Genomic DNA, 15718 nt, shown 5'->3' on the forward strand with positions numbered 1-15718 from the left:
ACATGCTTCTTGAAGTATGAAATAAAAGTTTTGAATATTACATATTCCAGTCAGTTCCTTACTCACTGATTAATATTAAAGATCCATAGCTTAGCTTCCTATTGCTAATTTGTGGATCAGGGTATGCATAAATTAGCAAATAAAATGAATCTGGAGATAATACAGAGGTGTAATCAAAGGAGTTTTCTAAGAAGCTCTGATCCACTATCCACACACACACATTCCTGAAATGGTTGTGTTTGATTACTTTCACTGATGTTGGAAACCAGCACAAGTTAAAATGCATAGAAGTTTTTGAGACATAGTCCAAATTTTCTTTATTATTTATACTGTAAAATGATTCACTCGGAAACAACTTATAATTATTGCTGATTTTAAAATCTACAAACCAAGAAGTTGTACATTGTGGCTATGCAATGCAAGTAGTATATGTTGACCTGGGCAAGGCCTTTGATTTCATTCCACATGATAGGTATCTTATAAAACCCAAATGCTTTAAAAACCAACCAATATGGGGTAACATGAATAGTAAATTGGTTGAAAGACCGAACCCACATAATGCGAGTTACATCAGAAAGTATGAACATAACCAGCTGTGTCTCTCAGGGTTCAATCCTGGGACCTCTCCATTTTGGTATTTACTTTCCAGATCACAAAGCAGAGAGCTAAGACCTTTGGCTAACAAAGTTTGCAGATGTCTGAAAGCTGGTGGTTTTTGTTAAGTCACCCTGTGACACCCAAACCCTCCAGAAAGAATTCTTCATAGTAAACTCTTGATGTGCTAAAAATAGACTCAAACTAAGTGATAAAAGTGTAGTATCCTCACTTTTGGTAGACAAACCCTCCATCATCATACTGTATAAACAGCACACCACTATAAAGCAAAAGTTTGGCCAGGTTCTTGGGTACTTGGGTTGATAGCTCCCTTTCTTTTAACCGTCATGTGACAGTGGGTGTCCAGAAATCTTCTTATTTATCCCACTTAAATGCCAAAGGAATATCATCAAGTTCTAAGGAGGTAACCATGTCCTTATCCTCAGCACTGGCCAAGCCAATTATCGAGTACAATACAACATTTGGGATGTATCTCCCTAAACATATCAAGCAGTTAGAAAGGTTCCAAGGGTTCTGAACCAAAAAGATCACAGGCTTAAAGTTCCTGAATTACCAAGAGAAGCTGAAAACTCTCTCTCCTTATTTAGAATATTAAAAGCTTTTATTGAGGGATCCCTGTGTCACTTACCACGGCATAAAAGACCTGATTGTCCTGGATCTCCTGGGCATCCACTTCCAATATCACCTGCAATACTAGAATCAGGTACTGAAATCTTCATCAACACATTAGTACAGCATGATGGAGGGACTGGTTTATAACCCAATGCCTCACTAAACTCTAAAATAAATATTCCCTGTGTTTTAAACAGGGCAAATCAATATCTACCTTTAAAGATAACACAGATAACTTGATAGGTATCTACAAACTTACTCCAGGATTGACTGCATGAAATAAAACACAGTTTTGAAAATTTCATATTCCAGTCAGTTTCTTACCCACCAATTAATACTAAAGATGAATACCGTAGCTTCCTGTTGCTAATTCATGGAACAGAGTATGCAAAAAATATCAAATAAAATTAATCTGAGGATAATACTGAGATGTAAACAATGGAGATTACTAAGAAGCTCTGATCCACTATCCACACACATATTCCTGACACATTTATGTTTGAATACTCTCACCAATGTTGGAAATAAACACGTCAACATCCATAGAAAGGAAGTGTGACCTGATTGAGGGTTCTGATATGGTGCGAATGATCATAAGGGTCGCTGGCCCTGAAAGATCTATAACTTTGCAATCTATGAATCAGTATAGTGTTATAATGAAAGACAGCTAAAGTTTAAATAATGAATGTTTTCATGGCAGCATAAACACTAAAACGTGTATAGGCCACCTGCAGATGTCAGCTTAAAATCCCAGTGACACAGACAAAGTTTTTAACAGTTGTGCACAATTTATTTGAAGGATGATGAAATGAGAATGATACAAATGGTTGCAGGTGTGGATAAGTCTGTGCTGTACTACCAGCCATTGTAACAAAAAGTAGTTGTTAAGATGTATAAATTATGCTGTACCTGGTGAAATAAACATTAAACTGTCAATCATTTTAATTCTGTTTGCTATGTAATCTGTGCTGAGAAGTCTCAAATGCAAAAACAGCACATTGCCAAAAGTAAATGTATTGCATTTATAACATCTTTATGTGAGCTGAACCTTACATGTTGAAATGGTAGTACAAGCTATTTCCTGAGAGCTCCTTAAATGTTCTAGAACTTTACTGATTTGTGCAATATGCAAATGATGATCTGAACCTTAAAACCTTGTTTATTTCCAAGAACCTACTTTTTTCTTATTAAACTTCTAATTTACCTTAGATCATAATTCTTACCTCCAAAACTCAAAATGCTAAATTAACTATGCTATGCAAGAGGTCACAAGCAAGTATAAACAGCATGCTATCAGTTTATTTTTGAAGTAAATTGACAGACCAGGTTAAATGCAGGCAAAAATCCTGGTCTTAAAGATTTAACTAATATCAAAAGCGTTTCTAAGACAAGGTCAATTAAATCTAAATGAAATTATGTTATGGTTTGTATATTCATATAATATTGTAGTAAGTTTCCATGTCTTTTCTTAAAAAAAAACTTGTTGATATCATGTATATATGGCTTATTTAATGGTGGTTAAAGGCTGTTTCTTCAGCTCTAATGAAGTGTCTCCAAGATGAAAGTGCTTTACTAGAGATTTAACATTTTACTTATTTTTTCATTTGTTTCAGTGTCTCAGAATGGTCTGCTGTGCTAAGCCAGAATTTAATTTTATTTCTATTTTTTTTATTCCTGGCTGCAATTCACTGATTTTTTTATTGTATTTCTACCTTGAAGACTTCTTCAGAAAGGAAAATAAATCTCTGGATAATGGTCAGTATGTTCTCACACAGTCTCTTCTTGTCAAAGCCATTGGTGTAAATCCCCCATGGAAGTATTATAAGCATGCTAAACTAATTCCCCACATTCTCCACTGGAAAGCTAATTGGTTGGCTGACAGAACCCATTTACTGAAAACTGTAGAAGCTTCCTCTGAACATAAAAATGTTATTAATAGTGGCACAGTATTGGGCCCCCTTTTGTGGCATCTGTTTATTTGGTATCCAATCTATTGTTGCAGGTTTGTGGCTATCTAAGTTTGCTAATAACTGTAAACTGGATACAACTGTCAGCTCACCTTCTGATAGACAGTTATTATAAGCTAAATGCTAAGAAACATAGTGCGGTTCTATTTGGGAAACAAAATGTTCCCACTTTCCATCAGATAAATGATACATCCTTCCAAACTGATAGTACTATGAGGGACATGAGCATCTGTGCTGACAACTCACCTTCATTTAACCATCACATCTTCACAAAAGTTCAGAGACCCTTCTATCTGGCTAAGTTCATTTCCAAAGATGTCTACCATAAGTCTGAAGAGGTCTTAATTCCCCTGTTCTCACGTCTCATAATGTCTATCAGTAAGTATGATACACCTTTCTAAGCCTATTTTTCAATATAAGAGTCCTCAGCAATTCTTAACTAAAAGATTACCATTCTCAAGTCTCTTAGTTACCCAGATAGACTGTCCATCCCCTCCTTGTACTCAGTCTTTAACTTCATTCATGGTGACATTTTCTTGCTTTTCAAAGCATGAAAGACTCCTGTTCTAGTCAACCCCTTCACCTCTGCAGAGCTAATGGCTCATGAAGCATCTGTGCCAAGGATCTCAACCTACATTGCCAAATAAATAACATCATTGGTGGGAACGGTACTTAACGAAACATATTCCATGTTTGTAAAACAACCTACCCTTACACATCAGACAAAACAGTACTACAGCTGTTTCAAAGTTAATCTCAATAATTGGGTAGGGAGTTGGGTCATCCTGTATAGTCTAGAAAAAGGGAGAACTGTTACTGAGTTACATAGCAATTTAATGGGATTATTTCACTTGGCTGTTAATGGTCAAAGTAACTGCTTGTCTAGTATTAACCTAAGAATCTATGAACAGTTATGTCAGATGAAACACCGCAAACCAAATCAATAAAGAAGAATGGCACAGCGTCTATAGAATAACACCACCAAATAATGCTAGGTCTTCATGATTACACGAGATAAGATTATGAGATATGGTGGAAGTGCATACAGAAGAATAATTCATCAGTGCTACAAGTTTCCTGCATTTCAACAGTTCCCTTTACTGATAAAAAGTTTTAGCTAAGAAAGGAGACAATTCAAAGTGCAAGCAAACAATAAAGTGCAAATCGTTGCCAAAGATATCTCATGCAAAAGCTGGCATGTGATTAATGGTGGCTATTCAGGTACTAAGATCAAGCAGATGACAAGAGACATTCTTACCATATTGAGTTGGAGCACTTAACTCAGGTACAGCTGTGATATAAGGCTTGCAGACTCATTTCCTTCTGATTAGTAATGTGTACTGAGATATTAGAGTGGTGTGAGCAGTATTAAGAAAGAAGAAAAAAGATTAATAGTCTGTAGAGGGACTGCAGTAAGGGGACCTTCACAGAATGAGGAGGAAATACAGCTCTGAGACATTCATAAAATTATCATCAATATAATCTCCATCTTCTGAGTCAGTATTCAGGACAGAATTAAAGAATAGCTTGAAACTAAGCACATGTTTTCTGTTAATAAAGAAAGCATTTACTTGACACAGATTTCTTTCTTATGGAGTTTTGTCTCTCTCGCTGGACTTCTTGAATGTAACATATTCATGACCAGGTTAGTCACACTAGACTAGTACCATATTTCAGTTGAAATCTGAAGTAGTATTTACAGTAGCAGACAAAATTTGGCTGTAGCATCAGGAAGCTTCCCCTACTTGTCATTGTTGTGAGTGAGACCCATTTCGAAAGAGCACTTCCGGCTTCCATTCCAGGCACAGAGGCAGCCTAGAGAAACAGAGAGGCAGATGGAGAGAGGAGATGACTGAGAAGTGAGAAAAATGGAAGAGAATGCAAATATTGAGACTGGAGAATGCATGCAGGATTCTGAGGAGATGTTTCATAGAATTCTGTTTGATGGAGAAGAGTCAGCAAAAGATGGATGCATAATTACAACCCTCCAGTTTTTAGGGTTGTAGGATGATTTACTCAAAGAAATGGTGATGGACAAGTGAACCAGAAAATGAAGGATGTGTTTCCTAGGGGGGCACTATGGAGAAAACAGAAAAGGATGATGCAGAGCCAATCCTGAAGAATAGTGGTGAGATGAAAAAGAAAACAGATGCAAAGAAAGTAAAAGCAGGCAGAAGGGGAGTAGGAGAAAATAGGGCAGAAGAAAATGAAAAACTGAAGTATGTTGTAAGGATTCAAAGTAAAGAAGACAAAGAAATGGACAGGTGTGGGACAATTTAATAGCTCCTTCGGGTGTAAAACCACATGAGATAAGAGCATGTATTCTTATTAACAAAGAGACATTTTGTGACATTATATTTGAGACTGGTTTTTTGAATGGAAAATTTTCTTGGAGAGTATTAAAAAAAAATACTATAACCTATGGAATCTTTATGTGATTAAATCGAAACAAAAAAGAAAATTCATGTACAATTTTGAACAGAGGTAGCAAGAGACATTAAAAGGACATTTGAAAACTTTATGTAAAGAAGCACTCAGCATTGCAAAAGTGTATGATAAATGGGGATTATAGACTGGTGGCTGTGACTGTAACATTGTGTTAAAAATAGAAAGAGAAAAATTATACATGTATATACATACACATATGTATGTACATCTAAATATACCCAGCATAATTAATGTAGAGGGGAACAAGGGTATCCATAAAACAATGGTGACAACCCAAAACATGCTTTTTTGTAGAAAAGAAGGACATTTCAGAAGTGACTGTGACAAAAAAAATTCTATATGTGTTGGGAAATTGGACCTGATGTGAAAACTGTGAACTGAAATGTTATAAATGTAACAAAATTAGACATTTATGGATGGATTGTAAAAATGAAGAGTATGGAAAAAAAAAAAGAAAAAGAAGAAAATGAAATAAGAATAGTTTTAGAAGTAGTAGAAATAGAAGGAAAATAAAATGAGGAAAAAAAATAAGGACATAGAAGAATATTCTGAACTAAGTGATTAAATAGACAAATTGGGATGAAGTAAAAGAAAAAAAGAATTTTATTGGCAAAAGAGTAAAAGACAGAAAAAGAAAATTTAGAAGGATAAGTGTAAAAGAAAAAAGAAAGGAAGTGGATGAAAAATAGTATATACAGCTAATGACTCACTGGTAAGATCAGACCATAAACTAATCTCACTGGATATTCACATCCCGACTCCACCCCCTGCCCTAAAACCACAGTGAAAAACTTCTCTAAAGCAAATTTCACACTCCTCAAAACCGATGTGGAATCCTTCAAAGCCCCCAGGCCTGTGAAAAATACGGCCCAGACCGCAGAATCCTTTATAAACGCATTCTATGAACACCTTCAGGAATGCATGGATCATGCAATCCCAAATAAAACCAGGACCCAATCCTCCAAAGGCAGACGTCCTGTCTGGTGGACCCCAGCCATAAACAAACTATACAATAGAAGGAGGAAGCTACTACATGATAGAGCAAAATCCCAAAAAGGGAAGGCATCTCTGATCAGTATTAGCAAAAAACTACGGGCACTCATAAAATCATCTAAGGCCAGCTTCAAGAGAAAAATTGCACAGGACACTAAAGATAATCACAAGGCTTTCTTTAGTTATGTTAGGAACCTGGGTGGGAATTCCCAGATATGCTCAGAATTAGTCCAAAATGACAAAAAATACACAGAACCCACAGACATTGCCAACATCCTAGCTGACAGGTTCAGCGCAAACTCCCCCCCCCCACCAAAAGGGCAAATATCTATCCCAGCAGAGTGCTGCCCTCCTGACATCTCAGATGCTCAGGTAAGAGCTGCCCTCTCCAAAGCAAAAAACACAGCATTAATGGGACCAGACGGTGTCCTGGGCTGCGTCCTACATGAATTCCAAGAAGAGCTAAGCTCAAACATAAAACTACTGTTCAGTCTCAGCCTTACTACAGGATATGTACCCAAAGAGTGGCGTAAAGCAACAGTGGTCCCTCTCCACAAAGGTGGTGCCTCAACGGATCCTGGAAATTATCGCCCCATAAGCCTGACTAGCTTGTTCTGCAAAGCTATGGAAAGGATCATCATGGACCTCATAAATAAAGATATTGGGGACCTACAGGCACTGGATCCTACCCAGTTCGGCTTTGTTAAGGGCAGATCCTGCCTCTTAAACCTGGTTGATTTCTTTGAAACAGTCACCAAGGCCATTGACGAGGGGAAGGTGGTCCACACAGCCTACCTGGACCTCGCAAAATCCTTCGATACAATACCCCACTTGGGCATTATAGATAAGCTCACCAGCTTAAATATAAACCCCTATGTCACTAGATGGGTTGCAAACTGGCTCAAGGACAGAACCCACATGGTTAGAATTGCTGGAGCCATGTCAGACTCCAAACCAGTTACAAGTGGCGTCCCACAAGGCTCAGTCCTGGGACCTCTCTTGTTCGGTATATATCTCTCGGAGGTACAGGCCAACATGGAAGGACTGTGGCTGACCAAGTTCTCAGATGACTGCAAACTGGGCACCATAATCGACTCTCCAGCCGACACAAGCATCCTCCAAAAGGGTCTCATAGAAACAGACAACTGGTGCCAGAGCCATGGCCTCAAGCTAAACACCAAAAAGTGTATAGTCATCCCCTTTGGCAAAAACAAAATGCCCACAAATTACCACATAGGTGGTAATCCATTAAGTACAGAAGAAGTAATTAGGGACCTGGGGACCCAAGTTGATAGCAATCTCTCATTTGACAACCACGTGGCCAAAGTGGTTAGAAAAACATTTTATATAGCCCACCTAATCATGAAGGGATTCACATCTAGATCAGGGGAGACCATCGTGCCTCTTTACTCATCCCTCATCAGGCCCATAATTGAGTACAATGCCCCTTTTGGGATGTACCTTACCAGACACCTGCAGCAACTGGAAAGACTCCAAAAGTACCTCACCAAGAGGATCAAAGGGCTCAAACAGATTGCCATATGCTGCCCGGTTAAAGAAACTCCAGCTCTACTCAGTGGCATACCGCCTGCTCAGAGGCGATCTGTGCCTGACGTATAAAGCCATGTCCAATCCGGAATTAATGGACATGCTGCACCTCAGAAAATCTAAATCCCATCGAGCTACGTGCTCGAGAGACTTGAACCTCAGCACTGAAATAAATAGGACATGCTGGAGGGACAGATTCATAACCCAGAGGCTCCCTTCACTCTGGAATAAAATCCCAGTCCAGGTTAGGCAGAGTCCCTCATTGACTCTCTTCAAGAGGAATCTTGATGAGTGGATGGGAGATCGTAGGTTTACCCCGGGTATCACTTCTGTGCCACTGTTAGACAGAGGCACAGTATACTAACCTCGAAAAAGGGCATAGCAAAATTAATTTAAAATGGGTGGTGAAAGCCAAACACACTCTGGCTAGGCTTATAAATGCCCTAGGGCAGATAGCCTAGTATGAACCTATGAACCTATGACTGGGAGTTACTATAATGGTTAAGGTGTTTGATCCAAAGACACAAGATACAATGTTTGATTCTCATCCTTGGGAGGAAATTTGTCTAGACTTAGAATGACATATTAAGACAGCTATGCTACTAATTAGCCATGAACGTATGAAACTAGGAATCTAATGGAAAATTAATATTTTAGAGTGCTTTCTATAAATGTGAATAGCACTGAGAATACAGTTAAGAAGAATAATGATTTTGGAATGGTGCAATACATGTGATGAGGATATAATTATATTAGAAGACACAAGATTTTTAACAAATGAAGAAAGATTACAAACAGAGAAACTTCAGGGAAGAAAGATAATCTAAAATACTAGAAATGAGAGATGTTCTGGAATAGCCATGATCTGTAGAAATACAGTAAAGCTATCAGATGTAATTTTAGCAAAAATGGGAAGATAAACCATTATAGATTTAAAATAGAAAGAACAAGTACATAGAATTATAACATTATATGTTTATACTAATTGTAAAGAAAGGAAAAGCTTATTTCATCTGATTTTAGACTATGTAGTGAGAAATTTATTTATTTATGTATTTACATTTGTTGACCAGGAGTGTCCGACTGGACGTAGGTCCATTTTCAGCGGATGCCCGGGGAGAAAAGCTCCACAGTTAAAATAAACAGACAGTAGTTACATTGGATTACATAGCGATTAACAATCTGATTAACATAGCAATTAATTACAAACATATTTACAGATAAAGAACATAGTACATCAGTAGACAACTAGAATCTTTATCTGCGAAATACATAACAGACATTAACAAATGTTAGAATAAGAAGTTCCTGCTGTATAATAAGTATTAGGCTTATGAGCATCTGAGCTTGCTATAATCAAGGTAGTTAGTGGGGTGGAAAGAAAGGTAGTGGTCGGATGGGGTGGGTAATATTAGAGTGGGAGTTGCAAGGGCATAGCCAGCATGTTTTTAGGTGCGCTTTTAGTAAAGTTTTGAAGTGGGTGTATGATGGTACGGAGGTAATTGTGGGTGGGAGGGAGGTCCATAATTTGGCTATGATGCAAGAGAATAGTGCTTCACCAGCAGAGTTATTGGCTTTAGTGATCTGCAAGTGATTTTTGTTGCTGGATCTTAGTGGTCTGGTGGTGTGATAGGGTTGGAGTAGATTCTGGAGGGATGGGACATTTAGTGGATGGTTTACTAGTTTGTGGGTGAGTGAGAGTTGATACCATTGGAGGAGGTGAGAGGGTTCAAGCCAGCCCAGTTCAGCAAGTGAGAGAAAGTAGTGACTATGGTAGGATGCCCCTGTGGCAAATTTGGCGATTTTGTTGTAGCAGGTCTCTAGCTTGTTTAGATCACATTGCCTTAGGTTGGTATATATTGGAGAGGCATAAAGTAGGGTAGAGATAAGGTGGGAATTTGCTATTGAAATCTTTGCTGCTTTGGTAAGAAGTTGCTTATTTCTTTATAGCGTTCCTAGTTTTTTGTGGACTTTTTTTATGGTCATGGATATGTGAATGTCAAATTTTAGTTTATTGTCCATTTCCACTCTTAGCAATTTGGTGTGTTCAGTTGGGTATATAGTGGTGTTGTCTTTTGCTGTGATGTTAAAGTGAGAGTTGTTTTGAGTATGTTTGGTGGGTTAGAAGATGAGTAGTTTAGTTTTGTTTGGGTTGTGTATTAATTGGGCATCGGATAACCAAGTTTCAACAGTGGAAAAGGCTTCCTGTGTGACTTTTTGCAGTTTGGGTAGGGACTGGGCTGAGCAGATGATGGTTGAGTCATCTGCATATTGTATGAGTGTGCCATGTTTGCTGGCAGAGGCTAGATTATTGGTGAAAACAGAGAAGAGTAGGGGTCCAAGGATGGATCCTTGGGGAACCCCTATGGAGACAGGTAGTTGGAGAGATATGTCATTCTGCCATACAACAGATTGTTGGCGGTCAGACAGGTAACTCTGAAACCAATTGGTGACTGATTGAGAGAAGGATAGGTTATTGAGGACAGAGATGAGTTGTTTGTGTGGGACCATGTCAAATGCTTTAGATAGGTCTAGGAAAGTAGCAGAGGAGGGATAACCATTGTTTTTATGCTGAAGGATAGTGTTAGTAAAGGAGAGTAAGACAGTGGTGGTGCTAAGGTTTGGTCAGAAACCATGCTGAGTATTGGAAAGGAGGTTGTTAGTAAGGAGGTAGCCTGAGACCTGAGAGTGTATGCATCTCTCTAGTATTTTGGAGAGAGGAGAGAGAATAGCTATGGGGTGGTAATTTGGTTAGCTCTGTGGAGGGGCCGCCTTTGTTGAGGGGGATTATATGTGATACTTTCCACAGTATGGGAACGTAATTTTCTGACAGAGATCGGTTAATCAAGATGAATACTGGGTAGGCCAGAGCATCAGCTGCGATTTGTAGGTATTCACTTGGGAGGTTGTCTGCTGCTAATTTGGTGGGCTTAAGTTTAGTTAAGAGTTTTTTTATGTTGGAGGTAGGTACAGGAGAAAAAGAGAAGGCAGTGGGGAGATTACTAGTTGAAGGTGTGGGTTGGAGGGGAGCGGGTTGTATTGTTTAGCTAGTGATAGTATGGTTTATGTGAAGTGTGTGTTGAATAAGTTAGCAATATTTTCGGAGGAGTGAGGGATGTTAGGAGGAGGGGTACTGACTTTACCTGGGTGGAGGATGGAGTTTATGGAGGACCAGAATTGTTTGGGGCTGTGTTGAGAGGAGTCTAGGGCAGACTGGTAGTATTGGAATTTGTCCTGTTTTGTTATTTTTATATATTATATATTTTATATATTATTTATGAATAATATAATAACAGGAGACTTCAATTATGATTAAAGAGGCAAGCATAAAAAGAAAGGAAATGTAATGTGTGAAAACCTTGGGACAAAAACTCATGAACTTACAAAAGGGGTATGTAAAGACCTGAAAGAGATTATTTTATAGTATCAGAAGATTTAGTTGTCGGAAAAGGGGAGGTAGTTGAAACAGGATTTTGTGATCATCTTGCAATATGGCTAGAGAAAAAGGAAAACAAGGAATATATAAAAATAGGCAAAGGAATAAAAATAATAAATGAGAAAGCATGGAATGAAGAAGGAAAGAGATTAGTAATACAGCTATGGAAAGATCATATTACTATGAGAATATTTTATAAAAATTGGTATCAAAATTGGTCTGAATGGTGGATGATATTTAAGGAAAAATATAAAAAAATGTTTTCTTACAGTGGTAATATGATGTGAGAAAAGTAGAGAAAAAACATAAAAGAACATATAATTATGCATTGAAAGATTTAGAACATAATGATGGAAAGTACTTTGACAACAAAAATTAATTGTACGAAAGAAATCAAGAAAAAATACAATTGCTATAAAAGCAAAGATATTTTTTACAAGGAAAAAGAGAAGAAATATTGAGTTACGTAAGCAGATTAGTAAAAAAAGATGGTAGTGTAATGAGAGAAATAAAAATGTAAAAAAGAGGAATAGAGAGGACTCATGAAAAGATTAAAAATAGGGTAGCACAATATTTACAAGAAATGTTTAAAGCAAAAAGGTAGTGAAAAAACAGGGATGTATGAATGAGCAAGCATGTAAAAGAAGTAGCACTTTCATCCCTATTAGTAATCTGGTGCTGACAGCTTTTTATGAAATTTGAGAGCAGTAGTTATATGAACTCTATGAGCATAATGCTAAATCCAGATGTTATGATTTGACTAAAAATGAATATGAAGCTTTAATAAAATTACAAAGGGATGAAAACATAGTTATAAAACAAGCAGATAAGGGAGGTTCAATTGTTATAATGAACAAAGAGGATTATGTATTGCAAATGAATGAGTTATCTGATCAATCAATATTTAAGAGAATTACTTCTGTTGATGTTAAATGGATTAGTAACATCAATATGTCTATATATGACCTCCAAATTATGAATGAAATATCTCTACAGTTATTTAATTTGCTTACAGTTCCTTGCCCTGTTATTTCATTGTTATATGGGCTCCTAAAAGTGCATAAACATGTAACCCACCCCTGATGAGACCTATTGTCTCAGGTAGGGGATGGTTAACAGAACCAATCTTTGTATATCTACAAGAAGATATAAGCAGATATTTTATACATGTGAAGAGTTATATCAGAGACACAGGTCACTTTTTGAAATCTTTGTCTGAGTGGTGTATGGGTAAGAACTTGGAAAATGTAATTTTATTTACTTTGGATATATCATCACTCTTTACGGTGATCCCTAACCAGTATGGTGTAGAAGCAATCTGTGATTTACTAAGGAAACGGAGCACCCTTTCTAGCAGGGAAATTGAGACTTTTTTCTGAACTACTGGAATTAGTATTGTAAAATATTTTTTTTTTGTTTTTTAATCAACAGTTACATTATCAGGCAGCAGGAGTTGTGGTGAGTACTCCCATCACTAATACATATGCAAACTTGGTGCTAAGCAAATGGGAGGAAGAGTTTATTTATAATGAGTTTGCTGAAAGTAGAGTTTTCTTCTTCAAAAGGTTTGTGGATGACATATTTTTGTTATGGGGAGAGACTATTTCTGAACTGAATGATTTTCTTGAGAATATTAATGCATCTACTGACTTTCTGTTTTTTAAAATGCAATACTCTCAATCTGAAATTTATTTTTTAGATGTTCTTATTAATCTTGATGAAAGTACTGGTCATATGAGTATGCATAAGTTGGAAGTACAGGTTAATTGCTACCTTCATAATAATAGTATGCATGCTCAACATGTTTTTAAAAGTATTGTTAAGGGTCAGCTTCAGCATGTAAGCAAATTAAATACAGATGATAGGGTTTGCTCTATTCAAATTAATAAAATGATACAAGAATTTACTGATAGACAATATAGTGCTGCATTATTAGATAATATTAAGGTTGAAGTTTTAGAGGGTAGGAATAATATCAACAAACCTTATTTTTTGAGAGCAAATGAGGGCACTAATCAGGCCATAAGAAATTATAAACAGAATAAAATAGAATATTTGATAACCTACAATATTCAGAAGAAAGATGTTAAGGGTATTATCTCGAATAATTGGGGCATATTGAAGGCTCTTCCTGAGTTATGACTGTTTATTGGTGATAGACTGAGTTTTATGTACAAAAATTTCTCTAATCTAAAGAATCATTTGTGTTATAAGGATGTCAAACAAAAAGTATGTAGACTTTTTAAAAAGTATGGTACATACCCATGTTTTAATTGTAGCTGCTGTGACAATATTTGTAGTGATAATAGTTTTAAACATCCTTTAACTGGAAAAAAAACTTTGTATTCAAGTGTTCCACTACATGCAATACTTGTAATATTATTTATCTCACAGTGTGTAAATAATATACTGCCTTTTATGTGAGTAAGTCACAAAGAAAGTTAATAGAGCGTATTACAGAGCATAAGTCTGAACTGCATAGGTTGACTGAAATTAATGCTTTAGCTACACATTTAATAGAATTTGGCAATGAATACAATTTTGTTTTTAGAGTTATGCAAGTTTTTATTAATAATCCTAGATGGAGTGATGTAGATAATAAGCTTGAGAGATGTAAATATAAATGGATCATTATGCTCCATCCTGACAGAACTCCAGGTATTAATACTAGTATGAGTCTGAAGCCTATTTGAAGGCACAGACAGATGTGTCTAAAGTGAAGCTTCTTCTTTAAGAACTAATTGTTTTATTCATTTGATTTATCCATTTGTATCTGATAGGTGGGCCATTAAATTATGTGACTGGCATGATAATAATTGACTTTAACAATTGGCTTAGATTCTGGTGTCATTCCAAGGGGATCCAGTATCTGTCTGCTTGGGATGACATGGTCAACAGGCCTCGATGCTTTGCCAGAGAGGGCCTTCACATGTCATCACTGGGTTTCCAGATCCTAGCCAAGGCTCTTGGCCTCCCCGCATTGTGCCTTTTTTTAGCCAATGTCCCAAAGACAAACCTTCCAACATAAAAGATTTGTCAAAAAGCAAATTGAAAGTCATGCTTCTTAATGCTAGAAGCCTAAACCTGAAAATGTACTCACTGGAAGCCCTCCTTACACTGGAAGATGTTGATGTCTGTGCAGTCAAGGAAATTTGGTTCAGGACTGCGGAAAGCAACCCTGCCTTTCCATGCTATACCTCATTCCACACAGTCCAACCCCAAAATGAGGTCAGGAAGACTAAGGGTGGTGGAGTCTCTACCTTCATCAAGGACAGGCACACCCCCAGACTGGTGTGCCAGCATGACTCACTGAAACTAATACAGGTACAACTAACAGTTGTCAAGATACCCATCCAAGTTATAGCTAGCTATAGACTCCTTCCATGACTCAGGACACCCACTCCTCTTACCTGGATCTACTAGACTCCATCAAGGCACTCCCTAACACCCTAATCCTTGGTGACTTCAACTACCCCATCATAGACTGGGTGAACTATTAATGCACTAATGCACTGTCTCAACAATTCCTCGACTTCATCAATTTTAATGCACTAGACCAGCTAGTATCATTCCCAACAAGGGGACATAGCATTCTGGACTTGGTTCTTACCAACACGGGTGACTGCTGCACCACTCCCAGAGTATGTCCTTCCCTGGTTAGACTAGATCATCGGACTGTCTCATTTGTAGTTTCTATCCCACCCAACCCCCCACAGCTGAAACCAAGCTAAACAAATTGTCAAAAGCTGACTACAACCTCTAAGGGAGGGTATCTGTAGCTTCACACCACCGCTTCCCCAGAGGATGCAGACAACTATGCTGAACAGTATGCCTATGCAGTTACAAGCACCTGCTCTACTGCACAGACTCAGCCAAACCCAATAGAACTAAAACCTGCTCCTCAAGGATACACAAAACTTGTTTGGTGGACATCCTCTATCAACAGGTTTTACAACAAAAGGAAGAAACTGTTGTCCAAGGGTAGAAGGGAACAAATTCCAAATTGGAAAAAATCCCTCCTTAGCCTCAACAAGCAAATTAGATCATTAGTGAAAACCTCCAAGGCCAATTATGAATCGAAACTAACCTCTATAACAAA

At 37.4% G+C, this 15718-nt stretch overlaps 1 pseudogene; it reads right to left on the reverse strand.

Moving 5' to 3' along the window:
* Window positions 1–1334, reverse strand: part of LOC122788648 — a 97320-nt pseudogene extending 95986 nt beyond the window's left edge.
* Between the last annotated feature and the right edge of the window lie 14384 nt (window positions 1335–15718).

This window comes from Protopterus annectens, chromosome 14.part0 (assembly GCF_019279795.1).
Source record: "Protopterus annectens isolate FY-2018-M chromosome 14.part0, PAN1.0, whole genome shotgun sequence".
NCBI lineage: Eukaryota > Metazoa > Chordata > Ceratodontiformes > Protopteridae > Protopterus > Protopterus annectens.